The sequence below is a fragment of the Podarcis melisellensis genome, assembly GCF_964234715.1.
Source record: "Podarcis melisellensis genome assembly, chromosome: 1".
NCBI lineage: Eukaryota > Metazoa > Chordata > Lepidosauria > Squamata > Lacertidae > Podarcis > Podarcis melisellensis.
This window is the reverse complement of record NC_138528.1, coordinates 88,263,991-88,276,657: the sequence shown is the minus strand read 5'-3', so window position 1 is coordinate 88,276,657 and position 12,667 is coordinate 88,263,991. Positions and strand designations below refer to the sequence as shown.

The following is a 12,667-nucleotide window of genomic DNA, read 5'->3' as shown; positions in this document are numbered from 1 at the left end:
GAATTGTATCCATGTATGAGGGACGCGGGTGGTGCTGTGGGTTAACTTGCCGATCAGAAGGTCGGCGGTTCAAATCCCTGCGACGGGGTGAGCTCCCATTGCTCGGTCCCTGCTCCTGCCAACCTAGCAGTTAGAAAGCACATCAAAGTACAAGTAGATAAATAGGTACCGCTCTGGCGGCTAGGTAAATGGTGTTTCCATGTGCTGCTTTGGTTCGCCAGAAGAGGCTTAGTCATGCTGGCCACATGACCTGGAAGCTGTACGCCGGCTCCCTCAGCCAATAAAGCAATATGAGCGCTGCAACCCCAGAGTCGGCCACGACTGGACCTAATGGTCAGGGGTCCCTTTACCTTTACTTTTTATCCATGTAAGGTAAGCTAGAAATTACTGTTTTGCTCTCTGTTTCTGTGTGCAATGTTTGTATTATTCCTACTTGCTTATCTCGAACCTTTTAACAAATACTTGAATTGGATGTCCAGAGTTGACTGGAGAGCTCAATGTGCTGTTGGCTGACGTCTAAGACTAACTGAGAATGAAAAGGAGACGATAGCTCAACTGTAAGAGCACGAGACTTCCTGCTGCATCGTCATGACGCTGAAAAGTTTGTTGTGGTTTCCTCCAAACCTCTCCCCCCCCCCATTTGTCCTTAGAAACACCCCAAAAACCTATTTTCCTGAGTCCAAGGAAAGGCTGGTGTTTGGGGATATTGTGTGCAGAAATCTGTGGCAGTACATGCCACATGTTGAGCAATGCACACCATATGCATTGGAATACATATCCAAATGCATACTGAAGTAAACAGCATGTGCTGAACATAAACTTTGTGTCAGAATTTTGCTGTGGAAAAGAGGAAGGTGGTGTATCTGCTGAAGATTTAGAAACAGATTGGGGGAAATCTGTAAATCCATAGTTTTCACAGATGAATTTATATCATACACTCAACCCTTTAAACTCATTTTACAATTTCATTAATAGCTGCTTTTAAGGGAACAAAATCCTATCAGAGTAGGGCAACTCTAAATCTAGAGGGAATTAAAAATAGAGTTTGTTTTTAGAACTCCACTTAAACTTTAGCCTTCCTTAAATATGTTATCCATAATTAAGCTTTTAGAATGAGAAAATTTTAAATATGAATGGATAACCCCACCACACGGCACTCAGACTCTCATGGTTACCTTATTAGAACATTCTGTTGTTATTAATAATCACACTATTGTCAGAGTCCCCTACTCAGAGCTATTTTTACCTTAGAATACAAAATTGTTGACAATCATAGTAATAACAAAATGCACCTAAGACTGGAAACCAATTTAGGACTGTCCAACCATTAGCCAGATGATTGATTAATTAATTAATTAATTCCTTTTTAATAAATCCACACTTTACCAAAACCTCAACAGAGATCCATTTTAGAGATATTAACGAAAGTATAGCAGCTTATGCAGCCGTATGTTTCCAGCAGAGTATTGTTGCTTTTTTTTAAAAAAAGGAGATGATAATTTTCACTTTAAAAACAGAACAAAAAAAGCAGATAATCATTTTCGACCCAATCAATGAAATTACCCTAGCAATGAGGCCTTCTTTCACAGTGCTCATTGCATCTGCAAGCTGTGAAGGAAATCTTCTTATTACTTTCCTGTGGTTTTTAATAAAGCTTGCCTGTATTGTTTAGGGTCCCCCCTTTTTATTCATTTCAGGAACTGAGGTGCAGGGTGGGTCAGAAACAAACAAAGGTGTGTCAAATCCTTTGGAAGCTTATGCTGCAGGCACTGATGTTGTCTTATAATGCACATCCTCACAATGTGTGTCTGCAAATACTTGCATGAGCTAATGAGCATAGGAACAACTGGAGATGGCTGTCCATCCCCCTTTGAACACCTCCCTCATCCCTTTCCCATACATTTTTTTCCCTCCTGATGTTACTGCTGCTTTCAGTTCAACAAATCATTTACATCTCCCTCCCTCTGCTTTCAGGGAACCTTTGCTTCTTCCTTATCTCTCACCTTCAAGGGCTGTGCACCCATCTGTGCATGGCAGATATAGCCACTTGGATTAGCAGGGGATGTGGTCTAGCATTTAGAAGGGGAGGAAGTCGAAACCATGCTTCCTGCATTTGCACTTAGCTTTTCTTCGCTTTTCTGGAGTAAATCAAGCAGGCTCAATTTCTGTCTGAAAATACTTGGCAAGGGAGGCCTGCCTGTTCAGGCCCAAGGACCAGACATATGGGAGAAAATTAAAAATCGCAAGAGCTGCAGCTAAAGGCCCTGTCACACAATATGTTCCCCCCACATTTCCTGTGGAAATGTGATGTGCAAGGGCTGCACAAATAAAGGTGCCTAATAACAATATGAAGGGAAAGAAAGCTCTTGTTTCCCAGAGCTTGCCCTAATATGATGCAGCCTCAAAAGTCGCTAATGCAATTTCAGGTTGCATTGCTAGAACCATGGTTTCCAAGTCACGGCATAATTAGAGGGATTCAATATTGTGATAAAATAGTCTTTCAGCGCAAGGATTTCCTGTTTGTCCAGTAAAATGACTTCCCCTCTCCTCTCTCAATGCATTTTTCTGCGGAGTTATCCCAACCTCTCAGAGCCGACTAAAGGTATGGGGTGCCGGGGTGGGGAGGAGGAAAGAGGGGATTGCAATGTTGCGTTTGTAGGAGCCCTTTTGCTGGCTCCCACTGGCAGAACTACTTCATTGAATCATGCTGATCATTTTACTGTGCACTCATCAGACCTCAGGACATGGGTGGCGCTGTGGGTTAAACCACAGAGCCTAGGACTTGCCGATCAGAAGTTCGGCAGTTTGAATCCCCACAACGGGGTGAGCTCCCATTGCTCGGTCCCTGCTCCTGCCAACCTAGCAGTTCAAAAGCATGTCAAAGTGCAAGTAGATAAATAGGTTCAGCAGGAAGGCTTCAGCAGGAAGATAAATGGCATTTCTGTTTGCTGCTCTGGTTCGCCAGAAGCAGCTTAGTCATGCTGGCCATATGACCCGGCCAATAAAGCGAGATGAGCGCCGCAACCCCAGAGTCGGTCATGACTGGACCTAAGGGTCAGGGGTCCTTTACCTTTACATCAGACCTCATCTGGAATTCTCTATCCAGTTCTGGGCACAACGTTTTACAAATTATTTAGACAAACTAGAATGAGTTCACAAGTCAGCAACCAGAATGATCACTGGTATGGGAAACAAGTCCTATGAAGACAGGTTGAAGAGACTGGGTTTGTTTAGCCTAGAGAAGGAAAGACTGAAGGGGTGGGGGGCATGATAGCATGCTTCAAATACCCAAAGGGCTTCCACACAGAAGTCATCAGGATTAGATCTAAAGATCTGAAGCTACAGGAAGATAGATTTCCATTGAATGCTGGAGGAATGCTTCAGCGGATCGAGCGGAGGAGACCAATAATGGGCCCAATGATCAAGAAGGTGTTTATTGCATATGTTGTAGAGGGAAATGAGAAGATGGGAATGTAGCCCATCCAGGAGAAGAAAAACTTGGACCCCAAACTTCTGCTGACTTCTGTTGCCTTCGTGAGAAAGGCTACAGGAGCAAACCTCAAGGAAAAATCCTTACCCTCTGCCTTGCATCTTTGGGAGAAGGAAAGGCTATGAAGTCCCTAAGATGGTTAGATGGTATATTCTATGCCTCCTTCCAGCAACTCCTGCAGCCAAAATGGTGCCAGATGTATCACCCTGCTTTCCTTGGGTCACATCAGAAAGGTTGAGAGTTGGGTCTTGGCAACTCAGGACCTCCATACACACTGCCCAGGCTTGCACCCCAGAGAGGTCACTTCAGGCGCTGTGATTCTTCAGGGCTTTGACTTCACCCTGGAGGCACACTCCACTGCCTCCAGTTTGACAATTGCTCCATTTAGCTGGAGGGCTTGTGTACTCTCCTTCCCTGGAGGCTTCACACCGTGTCTGGACAACAGCTATTGTGAATGCCATAACTTTGGACTTCCTGCATTCAGCATGAAGCCTAACAGACCCTCTCCAAGGCTATTAGTCTATGCATCTTTGCTTCTATGCTTTGGGGATTTTCAGTGCTTACATCTATTCTATTCTTCTGTATTATTGCTTAAATACTTCTCCTGACCTATGGTTTCATTTCCATACTTTTTATGAGGTGCATGACTTTTCTCTCATTCCCCTCAAAGAATGGATCAACAGGTAATGAGGGTTAGTGCAGCAACCTCACATCAGCCAGTGCCTGGAAATGGAAAGTGTGATAGCCTGCACTGGTATTTGCTTCCACTGACATTTAGGTGGTGTTGTGTTATCCTGCCCATCCAGCCAATTTTTGTCAGTATAAGGTAGGAATGGGGGAGAAATTTGATTCCATTACCATTCCGTGGTGAATTTATCCAATTTGTACATTCTGAAACATTGTCAGAACCCAAAACACAGCCATCACGTTTACGCAAATTTTGCAACGCAGTTCTCCAACCAATGTTTATTAGAATACATAAATTACTATTATTATTATTATATATTAAATTTGTATACTGCCCTATACCTGCAGGTTTCATTAAAGTGTGCATAAAAATGAATATATTGGGGGAAATTACATGCAAAAAGGCATTATATAAGGAGAAATTGCTCGCAAAGCATGTACATTAGTCAAAACTGCACACATACCAAAATAGTTTACTTGGAGAAATTTGCACTAAAATGCTGAATAACTTTCATGAAGATAAAGAAATGGGGCAAAGTGAATTTATGATTGGGGAAATGATCCTTCTATCTTTAGTATAGGGTTAACTGGCTGCCTTGAAGGCCAGTTAGGAGTTTCGGGCTCCTTTCCCTGACTGGGTAAGCTTCCACCTCCCGCCCCATGTACTCTGCAGTTTTGATGAATTGAGTGATGTTTCACTAGTAGAACATGACAGATTTATACTGTACTGACAATTTAGAGCTGTGCTGATAAATTTCATCTGTGGTTCCATCAGCCATTTTCAGTGAGGGAGAAATTGCCCCTGAACATGGAAGAGAGGAGAAAGAATGTTGAGGAACTTAAGAGAGGGGGTTTGGTGCTTAACTTAAACCAAAATTACAAGGGGTCTGTGGATGTTCTTAAATCTAAAAATAAAAAATCATTGTGATGCAGCCCTGTGTTCCATAGCCTTTTCAGCTTTCCTCTCTTCCTGGAACGCCCACAGGACATTGTGCCATCTTGGCAAAATGCCCTCCCATAAATATTCCAGAAAGTGGCATAAGCAGGGAAGCTGGAAAGGTTCGGCGTGAACCACTTTGAACTACATTGTGGGTATTCCAGGAAGTGGAGCAAGTTAGGAAATCTGGGAGCAACCCCCCCCCCCCGTGTGTGTGCAGTACTTGCAGTGGGTTTTTTTATTATTAAAGTTTAAAAGTTATTTTCATGTCTTCATGGAGGACAGAATTAATGTGTGGGATTCATGCAGCACAGTTTAGAACTAGCATGCGCAGTACAAGTAAGAGGGATGGGAAATTAGGACATTCGTAAGCAATCTGTGCCATCATAGCAATGAAGGGAGACTTACCCAATTCACTACTCATCCTTTTCCAACTCAGAGGTATCACCCCAGAATATTGGTGGCCTCATGGTCTCCAAAGACTCGCTGACTGGGGGGCTGGCGATGCTCTCAGAAGTCTAGTTTGGGCACAATTTTTAGGTGGGTCAGCAGGCAACCTTAAAGATAACATTCAGTACTGAGGACAGAGGAAGAAGCTTAGTTAGATTATGTCAGTTAACTAATATAGTGTTGACTCTTATTATAATGCATAGCATTTATCTCATGTCTCATTTGATATGTGGCCTCCCTGGGAAACTCCATCGCGTACAGCAGCTTTCCTTAACCTGGGGGGCTCCAGATGTTTTAGACTTCAAGCTCCAGTCATCATGGCCACTGGCCAGGGATGTTGGGATTGTAGTCCAACACACCTGGCGGTCACCATGTTGGGGAAGGCTGATGCACAGTGATAGCTATAGAAATTTACTATCGATTTTAACATGATTTGGAGTGAGGTATATCTGTTTTAATGAAAGAAAGCTGATATTGTCAAAGTCCACATTCACACCATAGGTTCAAAGCGTGCTGGTATCACTTTAAACAGCCGTGGCTTCTCTCAAAGATTTATGGGAACTGTAGTTTGTTAAGGGTGCTGAGCATTGATTGGAACCCCTAACACCCCCCCCCCCCCGGGCAACAATTTCCAGAACTCCCTGGGGAAAAGGATTGATTGTTTAAGCACTCTGAGAATTGTAGTTCCGTGAGAGAAACAGGGGTCTCCTAACAACTCCTCTGTAAACTTTGACAAACTGCAGTTCCCATGATTGTTTGTGGGAAGCCATGACTGCTCAAGTGGTATCATAATACTTTAAAAATATGGTGTGAAGGTGGCCTGAAACTCTTTTACAAATTTCACTCTACAGCCATATAAATAATAATAATGATCCTGAATTGTAGCCCTAAATCTCCCCACCTTCCACTCCCTGCTGTCACAAACAGACCTTGATTCTGCAACACAAATCTCAGATTGTAATTTATAACAAAATCAATGCTCTGGCTGGCCAGGTACAGCAACATTCAATAGAACCACTCATATTGCAACAGTTAAGTGCATGCTCAATTACTACTAATTGAGCAGTAATTCTTATTCTGGCTCATCTTTAATCTAGCAATGATAATTCAAATAATGCTTAGAACTTGGCATACTCCAGACGCTCTTGAAACGTTAATTAATTATTACTTCAGCCTGCCCTGGCAATTTTCATTTGTGTGTCACATCAGGTCCTGATTGCAAATTAAAATCCATTCCCAGTTATTGATGACAAATCTAGTAATTAACTAGGATCTAACTGTGCTGAAGAGCCAGATCTTAGGACAAGAGGCCTGCAATCTACGGAGAAAATAACTGTGTTTTGATTATGGTTATTAATATTCTTCATATACCTTGCCAAAGTCCAAACATCCGGCCCAGCACACAGGAAAATCCATTTTCATAAGACTTTGCTTAAGGAAAGCCACAAACGGTAACACGCTCTATTAGAATCTATGTGCTGTATCATTGCACATTATGGATAAACTTTATACAATTTTTCACCTAATGTTTGAAGGAGGGGAGGTGTCATAAAACGGGAATAGAAATACTGGAATGGCTATAATCTCTTTAGATCCTTTATGTACTTCATTTACAAAAAATAATAAAAACTATAATAAAATATTTACCAGAGCTTTGCCAGTCTCAAACAGCACAAATTGAATTGCAGCGTGTCTTGCTTCAGGAATAAGCTGGTTTGATTTAACTGTAAGATAAGCTGGAAACTAAAGTCAGCTTTCTTAATACACCCAGGCATGAATGGTTTTTTAAAATTCAGAAGTTTAAAATTATTTTTCATTCCAGATAGGGGATAGTTTTTTCAACATTCTCTTAACTGCAAAACTTTATACACACACACTTAGAGAGAGAGAGAGAGAGCGAGAGAGAGAAGGATTTTCAAGCATGCCTCAGAAGAAAAGGCTTTGTTACAGTCTTCCAAAGTTGAAAAAAAAAACCACCACTTAAACAACACCACAGTTTCCCTCAAGATTAATTACTAGGAGTAACTACTGTGCCCTAAACCCATCTTCCCAATCACCGTGAATCACCTTGAAAGGGTGATTCACCTTAGGGTGAAAGGCCCTAAACCCATCTTCCCAATCACCGTGAATCACCCCTACATGAGTAGGGGTAGGATTTTTTAAAAATAGATTTTAATGTGAACCTATCTAATATGTACTTCCAAAAACAATCTACAAACTGAGACACAGCTATCCTTAGAAATTCAACTTAGAAATTCACTTCTCCAACTTTTGTGATGCAGTTTTTCCATTAAAAAAATGTGTAAAAATGAGTAAGTTAGGGGAAAGTGTGCATACAGAAATGCTTATATCCATGAAAATAATCCACAAAAATAATATATACATGCAAATATTTACATGGCAAAAATGTATATACACACAAAAGAAATGACAATTCTTTGGTGTGGCCTTCTTTTTAAAAATAAATAGCAAACTGTTGTGGAAATGGGGTGAACGGAATTTGAAACTGGAATGAGAAACCCAAGTTGGCTAATTCATCCATCCCTACTTACCTCAGGTTTCTTTCTGATCACACAGGTTGATGGGAAAGAGGACACATTTCTAGATAACATCAAGTCATTCTTGGTTTTCCACACGCTTTGTGACACTCGAGACAGTACCTTGAGCGACAAATGTCTCAATGACGCTGAACAAATCTAGTAACAGCTTCCCTTTGCCCTCTCCTCATACACCCTGCGCAACTGAATGAGAGTGCAAGAGGAGCTGGCTTTACAAGAAACTTCTAATCTAGTAGCCATCACTTAAAACAAAGGTGCAGCTGCACAAACAGCTGGCACTACAGAAACATGGTCCACTTTATAAGAAGGAATTGCTGATTTGAAGCACAGTTGTATGTAAGGAGTGGCAATCAGCAGGGGATAAATGTAAAAGTCTGAAAGCTATAAATCCTAAAGAATACATGCTGGCAAGTAAATTCAATTGAAATAAATGGGACTTATTTCCAAACCGATTAAAGTACACATGCTTGTGCATCTGAACTAATTTGTCTAGCTGTAAGCAGTTAATACAACTGGCCAAAAAACCCCTCTGCCCATCCAGATCTCCTTAATGTGTTGGAAAGTCAAGAATAGCAAACAATGTATAATCCTCTTTCATCTGCAAAGCATAGGCTGAACATGGTTAACTGGTACAATCTGTGTGGAATTACAGCTTGCTTAGTCCATCTGACGTGACTTTTCTAGGACTCAAAAGTGACAAAACCAAATGACATCCGGTTGTTTTTATCAGCTTACACAACAAAATGCTTTCCTTTTCTCCTTTTCCTTCAATCTTTCCGGTGACATTCTAAGCTTTCTTTAATGCTGGGAAAGTTATTACATTATGGGTGTGCTGTACACACTTTGCTTTTTACTAACATTACCATTTTCACACATTGGGTAATGCAATACTTGTAATAAACACTTGACGTTGACATTTATATGGCGGTAATCCTATTGAATTGCTTCCAAATAAACTGAGCTATAACCTTTGTTACATGATTCAACTTATTCCTTTTGCCCATTTTTGTACATAGGGATACATAGATCCCTGAGTACAAAATAGAGCTGAGATGAAAGAGACTTTTTAGTTTTGTTATCACTTCAGTTACTGTCAAAAAGCACACAGACACACTCATTTTATAGTATGTCTTCATCTGAACCTCAAAATGTCACCCATGTTTTGTCCAATTCCTGGGTGCTAAATGTAAATGTGAAAACACTCTTATTTCTGGTTTTCAAATTCCATGGAACTATGGACGCGGGTGGCGCTGTGGGTTAAACCACAGAGCCTAGGACTTGCCAATCAGAAGGTCAGCGGTTCGAATCCCCATGACGGGGTGAGCTCCCATTGCTAGATGCCAACCTAGCAGTTCAAAAGCACATCAAAGTGCAAGTAGGTAAATAGGTACCGCTCCGGCGGGAAGGGAAACGGCGTTTCCGTGCACTGCTCTTAGTTATGCTGCCCACATGACCCGGAAGCTGTACGCCGGCTCCCTCGGCCAATAAAGCGAGATGAATGCTGCAACCCCAGAGTCGGCCACGACTGGACCTAATGGTCAGGGGTCCCTTTACCTTTACCTATGCATTCCTGAGTTAAGCTGCAGGGCACTGTCTCATTAGCTGTCAAGAGGCCAGTAGGCATACCCTACAATGTGATGCAGTCCAAAACTGGGATGCCATCTTCTGGGTCTGCATTCCCCTGAGAATCATGTGACCCACTCGACTTCACATACACGAAAACAGTGGTGTTTTTTTTTTCAGGCATGGAGCCCAAAAGCAAGGTTCTCTGCAAGATTGTGGATCTGAAAAACTTTTTTTGGGGATAAGATCTCAGCCTGAAACCATGGCCATTTGGGAAGAAACAAGCAGAAGGTTCATGATGTTTCGGTTATACCTTCAGAGAAGCTGAGTATAGCTGGTTTAAACTGGTTCTGTTATCTCTTTTTGTCAAGGTCATGCTGTCTATAAAAGTAAGGCCAGAAGGAGCCTGGGTTTCACTTTCTCTTTCTCTTTTCCTTCTGGTGTGGTGTTCCGTACATAGTATGCTTATTATTAAGGTTTAGTCTTATTATAAGTTATTGTAAGTTTAAATTAAGTCTGCTGCAACTGGATTTCTTATGGACAGTGCCAGTCCTGAATGTATTGGACATTATGGTCATTTGCCTTCAGTAGCAGTAAAGCTCTGCTGGATGAAATACAATTTTCTCTGGTCTATTTTCAGCAATCCTGCAACGTGTTTAAGTTCTTACTCTGCTAACTATACACTGGAATCTGCTCTGGATCAATATTGAGTAGAATTCTGTGACAAACATAGTTAAAGATGGGCTGATGATCAGGTTCTGGAGCAGACAGACAAGGAGCTGAGGTATTCTGCATGGCTATTTAAATGACAAGTTGCTTAGATCTAAGTATCAAGCCTGGAACAACAGTTACATAGGGCCAGTTAAGCTCTTAATGGCTCCTTGGGTAACCTGCCCCAGCTAGGCTTATGTACAGCATCACCCATTATATGGGAGGTGCTGGCTTGACAGCTGCTCTGGAGATAGAGCAAATCTCACTGAACACAGTGGGATAGACTTCTGATTGCTCATTAATGGTGGATTAAATGCAAAGGGGGAAAAAAGACATATTGTGGCTGCTAAGGGAGAAAGGACTGATGGCGGAAGAGGAGGGTTTCCTCCCTGCTCTGGCAAGTCTCCCGAAAGCCACGGATGGACTTTAAGTTTTATTTCCTTGCAAAGGGAGAACTCTCAGTAAAATTGAGCATAATTGTGATGTTAATTGCAGCAATGAGCCAGTAGAGGGCTGGGCAGCAGAGCGGAGAAACTCAGCAAAAACAATTAACAGCTAAGGTGGGGGGCAGTTCCTGGGAGATAAAAAGTTATCAGCATGGGGTTCTTGGGTGGAAAGCCTTGTGCATCTCCTTTTCCAGTGCACAAGCATGACTTACAACTAGGGATAGACAAACCTGTCATTTTTCAGATCTTAAGTTCTCCACATTTCCACATTAGTTTACAATTTGTTTTTTTGTTTAACTTAAAGAAGCCCTCATGAAAATTTAGTAGCATTTTAATATACACTAATACATACATTTTTGGCAAGCAATTTCCCCTAACATGATACAGTTTTGTATGTTATTTCCACTAAGAAAATATCTTCCCCCAATATAATCACTTTTGTACCCATCCTTTGATTGGAGAGCTGTGTCAGATAAGTGCACATTAATATATTATTATTTATTAAATATGTCAAAGCAACCCAAAGTGGCTTATCATTTCATGCAGTGAGAATTACGTATGTCTCCATTAACATGTGGACTGAACCAAATTTATCCTTCACCCCTACTCTAAAGCCCAGCACACTATGGCTGGGGTTGTGGCTCAAGATGTCTATGACTTGGTCTCACTGGAGACCAAACCTGGAGGAGACAAGAAGTATCGGTCTGGTGCTACTGACAGAGCAGCATATGAGCCAAAGTTCTGACTGATTCTGGTGTGCTTCCTCCTCACTCCCCCATGGTGCAGCTGTGTTACAAAAGCCACCTGGCAGACAGGATCTGGCTGTATGCCTTCAACAAGGGATAGGATCCTGGAGCACCAGAGGAGGCAGATGTTCATGTCCATGCCACAGAAACTGCCTGCTTTCTGCCACCCCTGTTATCTGCCACTGTATACAAGTGTGTTTGTGGGTTCCTCCAGGGCTGTGAGCAGTGCAGGACCCTAGACTTGACACCCAATGTAGCTTCAGCTCATAATGAAAATGGCCAGAACAATTTGTTCTTTACTCAACTGTCAATCTAATCTGCTATTTCCACTGAACATATTTCTATTATTGGTTCCTCATAGATTTTCTTTTGATCACTTATGTTCAGAATCCGCCATATGTTTGTGGATCTAGACATGTCATGAATCATCAATGGGTGGAGCTGGATTGGCTTTGCAACTCTCTAGAGCAGTGTTTTTCAACCTTTTTTTGGGCAAAGGCACACTTGTTTCATGAAAAAAAATCATGAGGCACACCACCATTGGAAAATGTTAAAAAAATTAACTCTGTGCCTATATTGACTATATATAAAGTAATTCTCTTGAATAGGAATCAAATAAACACAAAGAAAGTATTTTATAATTACTTTATTATGAAATAGTAAGTAAACAGAAATGTGAAAAATTATAAAATACTTTATTTTTAAATCTTTTGAATTTTTCAATTTTTCCCACGGCACACCAGGCAACATCTCGCGGCACACTAATGTGCCGCGGAACAGTGGTTGAAAAACACTGCTCTAGAGGATGGTCTTGTTATCATTATTTTTTTAATGTATAAATTTTCTACTGGCATCTGACACTATATTCTGTTCTCATATGATGCAGTACGAAAAAACAAAACAAAAAATAATTTTATATATATATATATTTTGGGGGGGGAGAGCTCTGGTTGTTAAAGTGGTATGATAGTGCTTTAGATGTATGATGCAGATAGTGTAGTAGTATTTTCTTAAATGGGTTCTTCACTCTTGTTCTTTCGATGTGACACCTCACCAAGTACTTCATACTGACCATTTTC

The 12,667-nt window shown here is 41.3% G+C and overlaps 1 long non-coding RNA gene across 1 annotated transcript in view; it reads right to left on the bottom strand.

Annotated features, from left to right (window-relative positions):
• The window catches only part of LOC309355379, a 56,430-nt gene extending 48,186 nt beyond the window's left edge, over window positions 1-8,244 (bottom strand). The window contains exon 1 of the long non-coding RNA XR_014162522.1: window positions 8,117-8,244. This is a non-coding gene — a long non-coding RNA (uncharacterized lncRNA). The remainder of the gene's footprint in view (window positions 1-8,116) is intronic.
• Between the last annotated feature and the right edge of the window lie 4,423 nt (window positions 8,245-12,667).